The sequence below is a fragment of the Anser cygnoides genome, chromosome 3 (genome assembly GCF_040182565.1).
Source record: "Anser cygnoides isolate HZ-2024a breed goose chromosome 3, Taihu_goose_T2T_genome, whole genome shotgun sequence".
In the NCBI taxonomy this organism is placed as follows: Eukaryota; Metazoa; Chordata; class Aves; order Anseriformes; family Anatidae; genus Anser; species Anser cygnoides.
Window position 1 is genome coordinate 17,854,564 of NC_089875.1, and position 13,130 is coordinate 17,867,693.

Consider the following 13,130-nt stretch of genomic DNA (forward strand, 5'->3'; position numbering starts at 1 on the left):
GAAAAGAGCACAATAAAAGGAGCATACTCAGCAGTGATAAGAAACTAAAGATTGATATGACTCAGTATAAAAGTGCCTCTCCTAAAAATGGCAATATAATTGTTCAGCAAACTGCTACTGCATTTGACCATGATTTCTCCATTTCTGGACTTTTCAATAGTGTGTTATTGAACCAGGTCCAGCATTAAGGACTGAATTTAACAACTCTCCTACTTGAGAAAATCTGCACTTAGTTTTCAAACTTCCAAGTTTAGAGGTGCAAGCTCTAGGCTATTTAGGGAAGGTATATCACGACTCTAATTACAAATATTCTGGTGAAATTGGGATGCTACTGCAGCTGTGTAACATAACTCTGATGCAAGAAAGAGCAGAATCAAGGCTGCAAGAAGTTAGAACCAGCCGATGTTTATAATTTGGGTTTTGAATGTGGTATCCCCCTGTTTTTTACTTTTCTCATTCAGGAAAGAGCTAGAGCATTGCATTTAGCAAAATGTTCTCTAATATTCTAATATGCATTTTTATCCTTTGTGTTATTTCTCGTGTTTCTTAATCAATCAGAAAAAAATAAAAAAGCAGGTCTGAAAGACAAATCATTGCTTTAGATGTACAAAGCACTGTGTATCTTGAACGTTCAAGACAATTGCTGTGTTTTAAAAGATTCCCAGGTTGCAAGTTTAATACGAAGCAGTTCTCAGCAAAATTTATTATGCCAGTTTTCCAAATAACAGCCTATCCATGAGTATAGATTTCCTGAATGTGCTCAGTGTAAAAGATCAATTAAAGAACAGGCAGACTGATGCTCGCAATCTGTCTTTTAGTAAACATTTCTCTTTTCTCCTCAGCTGGAAAATTCCTGATGCATTCTGAATAGTGGAGACCTTGAGGAGCCTTCATGTTTGTAAAACAGACATATTTCTTTTTTGTTTTGTTTTTTCAGACTTCTAGCAAAATTGTGCTAAGCCTCTCTCCCTAAATCTATTCCCCAGCCAGACGATGATAGTCGACTTTCAAGTCAACATTTATTGCGTTGAACACAGCGTATACATCCAGAGGGCTGACTAGACTTTCAACGAAGTTTCAGTGATTTTAGCCAATTACAGTATGTGTCAGAAAAGATCTGGCCCATGGCAAAGACTTGGTCGCTATTTTTGGACCCTACCTTACAGGTAGTCCAGGTTTTTGCTTTCCTACTGGAGGACTGTTCAAACAGTTGACTGCTTTAACAGTTAGAAACTTTTTCAAATATCCATTCTGAGTGTGGTCATGGGCAATATACACTCATTTGCTCTTGGACCAAAATTACCTTTTAGCTTCAGCAAACCTTTTCTTTCCCTGAGCTCTGTTCCTCTGACTCATGTATTGACTGCAGGCATCAAGAACTCAGCCTCATATACTTACATATGATGCAGCTTAGAAGTAGCATCTGGATCAAGCAAACCTGGACTTCGTAACTCCCATAGCTGTCAAATAATGAATTTCTGAGCTGCACCTGGACTAGATGACCTTTGAAGGTCCCTTCCAAATGAACTACCTATATAAGCTATACACATCCAGTGTGTGTGAGACCTAGGCACCCACGCTGGCAGCTCCTAACTGTACAATTCTCAGCTGATAAAATCCAGACACTTGTGTCCTTGGCCATTTCCAGTTCATTCCGTCTCTATTTATAGATTTGGTTTGCTCAGCTGAAGTCCATGACACAAGTTTCCACACACTGCAGTTAAAATGATGGTTTCTGTTCAGTTGTATTGTATTGGCCTCCTTCAGCAGTTGATCACAGATGGAAGAATTTCGTTCATGGGCTTAATAGTGTGTCAATGAGTGGTATAGTGCATCATATTCTTTATGACCAGAAATGCACAGGTCTGGAGACACCTGATGTTTGCAAAATAGGAAGTATTCCCTCATTTTAATACAGAGCAAAAATAATGTTTTGTAATCGAAAACTAGGAAAAAAATGTGAAAAGGACACTGTGAGTCTAACCCTTGTGAAGTGCCATTGGAATAAGCTGCATTTTGTTTATCTGATTCATGCACTGAATCAGGAAAGGCAAGTTTGGGGAAGACTAAATTTTTACAAGTGTAATGTTTTCTTACCTAATGGTAAGCACAATTCAGGTGAGATCCCACAGATACTTCCTACCACGTGTAGCAGTGCAATCCACATTGTGGCAAGAGTTGCCACCAAGCTGAGCTTGAATAAAACATCTTGCCATGTCCAAGACCCACTTACAGTCCTTAGCGGATGCTGACAGATCTTTCTGCTGGCATATACTCAAAATCATCTATGATTGTCTCCAAATTGCTCTGTTCTCATGGATAGCAAGAAGTATGAACAACGAGATTCTAAGATAAGAATTTTTGTCTTAGCAGCAGAAGGCACAGTGAGATAAATTTAATAGTTGAAATGAAATCCTGAAAACATGGCTTGTAAGGACAACGTGAAAGGATGAAGTTCACATCTTTTGCTTGGAAAATGTCTTTTTTTTCCTATTTTCATTCTCAGTAATGGTTGGATCATTTTTATTCGTATGTGAAAAAGGAACCAAACCCAGAAAACTTCAACTAGGAAAGTGAATGTTCTTCCTTTTCTAATAACTGGAGATGTGTCTCCCTACCTTTGTGCATACCAAGGCTCTTAAACAAACAAACAAGACAACAAAACACACAAGAAACAACAACAACAAAAAAAGGCAGTGCACTGAAATTACATAACATTAATAATCTGTGATTTCCTCCCCTAAACTGTTCTGTTACTTTCCCCAAACCACAAAAAAAGCAGCTATTTGATTTCTGTGTTACACACTGCCTGTTGTTTGTCAGCAGGAAAAATTCCGAGTAATAAAAATGCTTATTGCTTTAAGAGCAATAATAAAATGTGTGCTTGCCTTCAGATTAGCTATCACTATTTTTCCTGCAGAGACTAAGAGAAGTATAAAGAGGTGAAAACCCATGTTGCTGTATATAAAATAGTCTATAAAGAACTGCATGGGGAGTTAGCTGTATTGACTTTAATGGGTCTCATGCAGCTAAATTCCTGCTCACTAATTATAAAACATGCAAGATATGAAATTTAGGATCTTTATCATAAAACACAAATTAAATCAACACAGTCTACTTAAGAGAGGAGGAATACATTTAATTTTATTAGAAAATAATAAGCCACACCAGCATTTGGACAGGAATGAAGCGTGCCTGCTAGAGAACATTTCTTTTTCGTAGAGGTTTTATACCCTTGTATCATTAACAGCATGCCAAGGTCTCCCCAGTACAACGGTTCTCTGGCCAATAGGATGCTCTTTAAGTCCTTCTTGGATGGTGGGAACTTTTCCCAACCATGATTACCTCTATATCTCCAATGCAGCTATTATAATACATTAAAGTAAAAGGAACTCTATTCTGGAATAATTCTCAACTTAAGGAGAGAAACAGGAGCAAAGCTGGAAGAGAAAGTAAAGAAAGTGAAAGAGAAATAATTGGAGCAAGGTAACATGAGGTATCAGCACAGAGTCGGTGAGGAAAAAAAAATTGTTTTCTAAGCCTCAATCAGATGACCTGGCCATTGGACCAAGTGTCAGTAGCACAGTGCCTACAGAGGATGCATGAGCTGAGTCCTAATGACATGGAGGCGCTGCAAAACAGTAACTTCTAGCTGTGAGTTCAAAGGAAGCCAGTAGTCCCTGTCTGCCAGAGAGGTTCAACACTCCACTGCTCAGCAACAGCTTTCTTCCATGAGAGATAGCCCTCATTTCTCCAAAATGTTGTATATTAGCACACTGAACCTCCAATTTAGAAAAGGAAAATCTAGTCTGGCAAGCAAGGCTTGAAAAATTTTTCAGCTTCTGCATTAGACCGTGCTGGCTGTCTAATTTAACTGGAAGTTAACCAACCAGAAAGGCTGTGCAGCTAGGAGAAAAACTCTCAGGATGACAGGATGAAAGGCTGATGGAGTCTTCAGAAATCTTTTTAACAAAGCATGTTTTCCTTTCTGTTCTCCATCCTTGCCTCCTACCCTTCTCATGCTTGCAGATCTTCAGAGATGATCACAGGCACAGTGCGCCACCAGAGTTACCATTATTTAGTCAGATTTTGGAGTGACCACAGTTAGGCATCTTTTGTGCCACTATTGTTTTACCTTTACCTCATTCCTTACCTAAAGTCTCCATTACCTGAAGCAAACCATGTAGCTATATTTCATACTGTATGTTCTACTCTGTGCTTTTTTGTTTATTTGTTTCCACTAATACATTTTCACTTGACAAGTGCTTGTTATAGGCTAAATCATATTCCAGTACTCTAAAAAAATGGATCATCTGATGTAAGAAGCATAAAAACTTATTCTTTCCGCTGCTTTGATTGCTCATTTGCAAAACTACTGCAAAATGCTGCCAAATAGCTTCACTGAATTTTCCACTAATGGCCAGGTGAATATTTGGCAGTTGCCACTACAAAAATAGGAAATCTGAGGGGGAATTGACACTTCAAGTTAGTTTCCAGGCTGAAGCCCATTTCCAGGTTAAGGAAGACTCCAAAATGAGACTGAACCTGGTCCTGAACGCAGTTTTGTCTGTTTTGCCTGATGCATTTTTGCATGCTCAGTAGCACAGTAGCTCTCTTTTGTTACATGCACAAAGAATATATTGGTATTGCACAGAAAACGTCTTTTATGTGGATATAAATAATGGAAGAAAAGTCCTGGGAAGAAAAAAAAAAAAAAAACTGGGAAGAAAAGTCCTTTAAAACACTCTGCAACTCTGCATTACAAGCTGGATTTTTTTTTTTTGAAAGCTCAATACATTTCTCAGTTTGCTTACCAAGTTCTGAAGCAGGAATGGACAGGTGTAAAAGAGCAGCCTCCTGACTGTCATGTTCTTTCTTTACCTTCTGCTTTCTAGAAGAAGGCTAGCATTTGTTCAAGAGGTAATACATTGCTTGCCTCATACGTTTCTCATCCCCCCAGATACAGAACTGACTGTAACATCTCTTTCAGACACAAGTGTTCCAGAACAAAGAAATAATAACCAATCAGCAAAACAATATGCCTTCTTTTCCTATCATTTCTTGATCTCTCAGGGTGAATCACAGTCTCAGCAGACAGTGTCTGTGTAAGGTTTGGTGAACTCAGTGCAAGAGTCATCAATCTCTGCTACACACAAGGTGAGCTGATGAGTGTCTGACCCCTGTTTGCTCCCTCAAGGACCTGCTTGCTGGATTTCAAAGTTTTCTCATACAGCCTGAGGCTGGGCTACTCATCTGCTGCATGCAAGAACATGAACAGGATCAGAGAAACCTCTCAGAAAATTGACCCAAACTTCCACTTCCTAGCAACGTTGAAGAAAATCAAGAGAAACAGTGATGAGAATGACACCTTGTTTAAAGTCAGTCACTGAACAGAGTGAAATAAACCTGCAATGCTGCATTGACAAATTGTACACAGTGGTTCTCCCCATGACCCTCCAGCTGATAAAAGTTACCCGTATTTCCAACACCGCCACAGCAGAGGATAAATTGATGATCAACCAACTGTAGGCCCAACTTTGTCTTTCATTTCAAGGGAAATTACTCCTTTGTGTTACGTATACATGGACACACATGCACATCTCACTTGGACAAGGTTCACAGTCTGGGAAACCCAACAGCCCATCACTCTCAGGGTTCAGGCACCATTGTGATAAAACGCTAATGCTTCCTAAAGCCATCAGCTTCATGCCGTCCTGAAATCTGCATGTGAACTACAGCATAGTCATGCTTTGTATGTGTTATGTACTTTAACTCCAGGCATCCTTGAGAACAAATTAAATTATATAAAGTTGCTTACTCACCAGTTGCACTTGTTTATTAAAAGCTTAGCAGGATGAACAACCTCAAAAGGCCAACACTCAGCATGAGACAAGAGAGGGAAATCCAGCATGGAGGGGACATTTTAACCTGTTTGTTTTTAACTGACAAGGTTCATCACCACAGATCAGATCATCACATCTCCACCTGCAACAAACCTATCTACATCATCAGAGCTTCATCTGCATTTTTTCATCCTAGAAAGCAAAGCCAGCAAGCCAGAGGGATTACCAATCGTTTCTTGCTGTGTTAGTCCTTTCCTGTACTTCTGTAAAGGCTCAGCCTGATGCAATGAGCATCAGCTCAGCAGGTTTCATGTCAGTGCTACCAGCTGAAGTAACTGATCAAGGAGGCAGCCACAGGATTTTAAAATACATACAGTAAGTCCTAAGTTGGCAAGAAAAGGATGTTTTGTGATTTTTTAAGTCATGAATTTGTTTGATAAATTCCTAAGTCTGTCACTGGCTTTTATGTCAAGAGGAAAATGTAGGCTTTTGTGTCTCAAAACTTTCTCTAAAGGTTCAATTTCTAGATACACAGGACCGTTCATTCCCCTGGGGACAGTGAACCCACCAGTGGAGGGTGAGGAGAGCTACCTTCATCATTTCTATCAAGCTAGTCAGGCTTAAAGCACTCACCTTACATCCCACTGCCAAATACAGGTAAGACTTGAAGTAGGAGGAGGATGCGATTCCATGGACTGTTTTCCTAGCAGTGGTGTGAGGTGTGGGGTTGCCAGCTCCCAGGCAGACCTTCTTCCTCCCACCTCCACCACGCTCTGCTGCAGCAAGACAAGAGCTTCTGTGAATATGCTGTGGACTGGATCCCAGTGGAAAGTAGCCCTTCAAAAATAGCAATTTTTTAACTGAATCATTTTCCAAATCACACTCTAAAATTACTTTCCTTCCTGGCAAGCTCCCTGCAGCTCTCTGGTTCACAGGCGAGTGTGGATTTGCAGGCTGCAGGTTTCTCGAGAGCTGCATCCATCCCATTCTGATTGAAATAATACAGACTTGGGGATGAGAGGCAGTAGAGCAGCTCCATGAAAAGGGATTTGGAGGTTTTGGTCAATGACAACTTGAATATGAGTCAACAGTGAGCCCTGGCAGCCAAACCCTTTAACATGAGGTGCATTAAGCACAGCATAGCTATGGCTGAGAGAAGCGATTGTCCCACTCTGCACTGGTGTGGCCTCACCTCAATAACTGTGTGCAGTTTTGGGCACCACAATATAAGGACATACAACTATCACAGAGCATCCAAAGGAGGGCAACAAAGACAGTAAAGAGTCTAGAGGGCAAGATGTATGAGGAGCAGTTGAAGTCAGATGGATTGTTCAGCCTGGAGAAGAGACTGAGGGGAGGCCTCATGGCGGCCTGCAGCTCCCTCACGAGGGGAGCGGAGGGGCAGGCGCTGAGCTCTGCTCTCTGGGGACAGCGACAGGACCCGAGGGAACGGCATGGGGCTGGGACAGGGGAGGGTCAGGCTGGGGGTTAGGGAAAGGTTCTGCACCCAGAGGGTGGTCGGGCACTGGGACAGGCTCCTGAGGGGAAGTGGTCATGGCACCAAGCCTGACAGAGTTCAAGAAGAATTTGGAAAATGCTCTCAGACATAGGGTTTAATTTTTAGGTAGTCCTGTGTTGAGTCAGGAGTTGACTCAATGACTCTTGTGGGTCCCTTCCAACTCAGTATATTCTATGATTCTGTGATTGACTATGGGGGACGTGTTCAAAAGAAGCCAGCATGCAATAAATCTCACCTTAACAGAGAGATTTTTTTCCAAAAAGCTTCTTTCTTCCAAGTTATTGCCAAGAGAAATGGCAGGCTGCAGCACACCTTCACAGCCTAATTGGCCATTCAGTCCTTTCAAAGGAAACGGCCCTTAACTTGGAGAACTGAAGAATACCAATCTGTTCTGAAAAGTCTGGCCCCAGTTGTGCTGAACAAGGTGAGCTAAAAAAAAAAAAAAAAGACAGGGAAGTGATTATTTGGTTACCTGTTATGCTACATGAATTCTACAGCAGGTTGTATATTCAGAACATATTCTTTATAAGCTTTTAGAGACATTACAGAGTTGTTTTTCATGGAGTTTTAGAGTACTGTATATCCATTTTTAAAATCCTGTGAATGTCTAGACACTGGCAGATTTCCCTACACAAAGTAATAATAGAAAGCAAATTAGCAAAACAAATAGGAAGAACATAACCCACCAGAGTGGAAGGTTTGGCCATTAAAGGTGAAGTTGCATGCCACCAAAGACTGAGATGAAAATAAGTCATCTGCATGCTGAACAAACTGCACAAGACACTGGGTGCCTTCAGTTTCCACTGGCTTTACTGGCAAGTGAGTGTACACTAATGTTGTTTGAAATTGGCTAGCAAGCCAAAACTCACATGTGGCTGATTCCTACCTTCTTCTCCTGACCTGATTTTGAGTTTGGGAATAAAAGAAAGGGTTCCCAAAGGATTCCAAAGTTCGTTTCATCAACTTCTTCGGCTCTGCTCTGATGACAGACTGCTACTGATGGAGTAACAACGCATTATACAGCACAGAGCTAGCTACCTGATAAACATTCCTGCCAGTTTGAAGACAGACTGCTGCTATAGCTAACCCCACTGGCTGCAGCAGCTAACATCTGTCTTCAAGACAAGCTATGAGCCTGGTTGTTTTCTCTCTCCTCTCCTCTCCCCAAAAGGTCACACATGTAAGAGACAAGGGATATTATATGGCTGTTCAGGTCACTGTTATCATAGAATGATAGAATATCCCGAGTTGAAAGGGACCCACAAGGATCATCAAGTCCAACTCCTGGCTCCGCACAGGTCTGCCCAAAAGTTTAGACCATGTGACTAAGTGCACAGTCCAATCGCTTCTTAAATTCAGACAGGCTTGGTGCAGTGACTGCTTCACTGGGGAGCCTGTTCCAGTGTGCGACCACCCTCTCGGTGAAGAACCTCTTCCTGATGTCCAGCCTAAACTTCCCCTGCCTCAGCTTGACACCGTTCCCGCGGGTCCTGTCACTGGGGATTACGGAGAATAGGTCACCTGCCTCTCCACTCCCCCTCACGAGGAAGTTGTAGACTGTGATGAGGTCTCCCCTCAGCCTCCTCTTCTCCAGGCTGAACAGGCCCAGTGACCTCAGCCGCTCCTCATATGTCTTCCCCTCTAGGCCCTTCATCATCTTCGTCACCCTCCTCTGGACACTCTCCAACAGTTTAATGTCCTTTTTGTGCTGTGGTGCCCAGAACTGCACACAGTACTCGAGGTGAGGCCGCGCCAGTGCAGAGTAGAGCGGTACAATCACTTCCCTCGACCGACTAGCAATGCCGTGCTTGATGCATCCCAGGACACGGTTGGCCCTCCTGGCTGCCAGGGCACACTGCTGGCTCATATTCAACTTGCTGTCAACCACAACCCCCAGATCCCTCTCTGCAGGGCTGCTCTCCAGCGTCTCGTCGCCCAGTCTGTACGTATAGTCAGGGTTGCCCCGTCCCACGTGCAGGACCCGGCACTTGCTTTTGTTAAACTTCATGTGGTTAGTGATCGCTCAGCTCTCCAATCTGTCCAGATCTCTCTGCAAGGTCTTTCCACCCTCATCCGAGTCCACAACTCCTCCAAGTTTGGTGTCGTTGGCAAATTTGCTCAGAACACCTTCTAGTCCTACATCCAAATCATTTATAAAAACATTGGAGAGGACTGGCCCTAAAATGGAGCCTTGAGGGACCCCACTAGTGACCATCCGCCAGCCAGATATGGCCCCATTTACCACAACCCTTTGAGCCCTGCCCGTCAGCCAATTGCTCACCCATCGTATGATGTTTTTGTTTAGCTGTATGCTGGACATTTGGTCCAGTAGGATCCTATGGGAAACCGTGTCAAAAGTTTTGCTGAAGTCCAAAAAGATCACATCAGCTGGTTTCCCTTGATCGACTAGATTGACTAGATCGACTAGATTGGTTTTCCTTGATCGGCTAGATGGGTTCTGGTGTTGTGTTTCAAAACCCAGCAAAATACTCCCAGAAGAAGTAGCATTAAGAATGTCTAGGGTACCACCACAGGTACCGAGACAAAAAAAGTGAAGAGCACCATTGCATTGCATGCACAGTTTGTTAAGCATCCAGACTAACCAAAAGACTACTCAATGAAAAGTAATTTCCTTGGCATGCATTACAAATCAAAAACTAAACAGTTTTGAACGGTATAAAGAGTAAAGGAAAAGCATCTGCACAACAATCACAGTTACAGTAACATTTACAAATCTATAATTGGTCTTTGGTCACCATCACGGTAGAAAATACGTCAAGTTACTTCAAACCAGCCATATAATTTAGGTCAGGAACTGTACTGCACAATTATATTCATATTGCTGGGGACACCTCCAAGTAATTACTTGGGACAATTCCATTCCAATATAGTGGTTAAAAGATGCTAAATTACCCATTTTCTTTTTTTTTTTTTTTCACCGAAAATATTTGCTGCAGTATCAGTGGGGATATGTACAAGTGAAGCTTGTACTGAAACCAAGCATCCAGCTGTGGAGGTCTTAGTATCACTGAGGTTAAAGGAGGTGGCCTTGCTAACATGATTGTGAGTCACACAGTCAAACCAGGGATGGGAATTTAATGATTTTGCCTACAAAAGAGAAGGAGAACTGTTCCCTTGAAAGGAATAACAGTAGCTGGGCTGTTTTAAAATACCATACTAAACTTCATTCTCTAAAGCAGGACATGATGTTCAGTGATATGACCTATTTTCAGACAATGGTTTAATTAAACATTTAATGAATGCATCTCATTTCTTTGCATGAGCTCCACTCCAAACAACCAAGCTAATAATGTAAACATCACTGTTTGATTATTAAAATAATTGTTTTCATGAACACCAGCCCTCTGACAAAATGGCTGATACAATGCGTATGAACAGAGGAAGCTGGGCCCCAGTAAACCCGCAGTGCAGGAAGCCAATTTTAGCAAAAAAACAGACTTACAGTTGACCATCAGCATTGAAAAAATTACTAGGCAAATGTTTTAAAACACAGTAATATTTTGGCCAAATGCACTGTGATTTTTTTTCAATGAATCAAGCACATTTATTAAAATAATCATTCATTTAAACAAACAACTGCCTTTAGGATTTCTCCCTATGTCAAGATGCAGCAGTGGCTTCAAGACATTTCCTCAAACTCTGGTATCTGTACTAACAGACCGACAGAAACTGGGACTTTCCTTTAAGCCAAAGTCCTGTAGAGGATTTGTATCCAGCAGAAGGAGGTTTCCAACAGTTAGTTGCTTAGAAAAGAACTATACATTTTCATCAAGAACTTTAATAAAAAATAAATGGACATTTCTTCCCCCCTCCTCTGCACCCTAGATTTATAGCTAAAAAAAAAATATTATCACAAAACAGTGACAAATTTCAAGATTTAAGTAAAAATCTTAGTGAAATGAGTTGTCAAAACATTTTGAAAATGTGACAAAGCTCTAATTCTTAGAAGCTGAGATTCGGTGATACATAGAGTATTGTATTTTCAGTGCTGGAATAGCTAAACCATGTTCTTTGGCGATTAAGTTTCTTTCTTTCTTCATGGAAAAGTTACCGGTGCATCTCCTATCCATTATGTGATTCTAATCAGCATCTTAGCAGCGGATCCCTTCATAGACAGGACATCTCCTGGAAGGTCACAGACTCCAAAGTCAGTCAGCTTCTAGTGCTGGTAAAAGGTTCAGTTATGGGACTGCGCATGTCGTATACAAGTTACAGAAACTTTTCTAACCATCTGCCAACTAAAAACTTCATCGGTCTTTCTCAAAAGATGAAATTGCTGAGCACTCCAGAGAGTTGGACACTCATTTTTTAATGTTTTCAATGGAAAACAAAAAAAAAAGTCTCAGAATTATTTCCTCTGTAAACACATAAATACCAGGAATCCAAACCCCAATATTCACCTGCAGCAGCATAATTCCTGTGAATTCAAATATATTAGATTAGCTTTACGGAAGCTGACACAGTAGATTGCACATAATCACTCCTGGATTACCAGAGTGGAAATTATCTCTAACTATATCTATAGAATTGAGTAGCCCATACCTGACCTATTACATTACACTTGTTTAGATGGGTTTTTGATTAGGTCTGCTCTACTTTCTTAATTCTTTTCACTTCTTTTGTCATTGAGATCTGCTCTTACTTTTACAGCTATTGAGTTTGTGATTTATTGGTTTAATTATTTTATTTTTATTTTGTTTTAGTATTTATAATCATACACAACTGACACTTTGAAAAAAGAGCCACTTTTTTTTTTTTTTTTTTTTATTAAGGGCTGCATGTGATACCAGTCCCTTTCAGCATTACAGGAGATTGAAAATCTTCTCTGATGCTTCTGCTTGGACACTATCCTTTCACCTCTACAGGAAAAAAAACCTTTGTCACAAAAACAATAATGGCAAAAAAATTAAGAGTAAATGTGTTACGGGCTATTTAAACATGATATTCAAGTATCTTGTAAACTAAGTTGTTGCATTTTATCTGTCCTCTTTTCCTGGACAGATAGCATAGGTGCAAACCCAAGTCATTTTCTTCACTTGGCAAGGATGAACAGTCTGTTAGGAATGGAGAAAAGTCTCCTGTTATGGATAGGGCCAGAAGATAACTGCCAACAACATGAAATCTCAGGGCAAAAATTTCAGCAATATCTATCCAATCCCAAATAAGAAATAAATGCATGAAGAACTGCTATGGAGAAGTCCTAGGGACGCTAAATATTAATTTGCAAAAAGACATCAACCAAGGGATTTGCCTGTGTCCATGTGAACCTGGTATTGGCGGTTGAAAGCTGTAAGGTGTATTTGCTCTTTCAAACCCAGATCTTCCCCACGTTACCGTCCCCTGCATGCCTGTTTGCACGACTGTCATCACTCCCATCCTCTTTGCTATACTTTATCGGCGTGAATTTCCATTCCCTTTCTCTAAAGATGCAACTCTTATCATGTACTACAGGACTCTCAGGAAAGGACTGCAGTTCTTACCGCAGCCTAACGGATAAGAAAGGATGTAGTGCTTGTTCTGAAGAAAACAGCGAAGAAACAATCCACAGGTTTGGAGGCTGGGAAAAAAGGACCTTTGAGATGCTAGCTAAAACTGGTTAAGAATTTGGCACCGAAAACAAGATGTTTCACGGTGCTGGGTCTAACTTTGCGCAGCCCGGTAACTCGTGCACCTAAAAATGGCTGCACTAAATCCATTACCGCTCCATCGGCCAGCACCGGCTCACTCGAAACCACCTCCCCGAGCGC

The 13,130-nt window shown here is 41.3% G+C and overlaps 1 long non-coding RNA gene across 1 annotated transcript in view; it reads right to left on the reverse strand.

The window, feature by feature from the left end:
- The window catches only part of LOC136790341 (uncharacterized), a 63,962-nt gene that overhangs the window by 49,847 nt on the left and 985 nt on the right, over nucleotides 1-13,130 (reverse strand). Inside the window, exons 2-3 of the long non-coding RNA XR_010830088.1 lie at nucleotides 7,598-7,791; nucleotides 6,477-6,619 (exon numbers count right to left, since the gene is read on the reverse strand). This is a non-coding gene — a long non-coding RNA (uncharacterized lncRNA). The remainder of the gene's footprint in view (nucleotides 1-6,476; nucleotides 6,620-7,597; nucleotides 7,792-13,130) is intronic.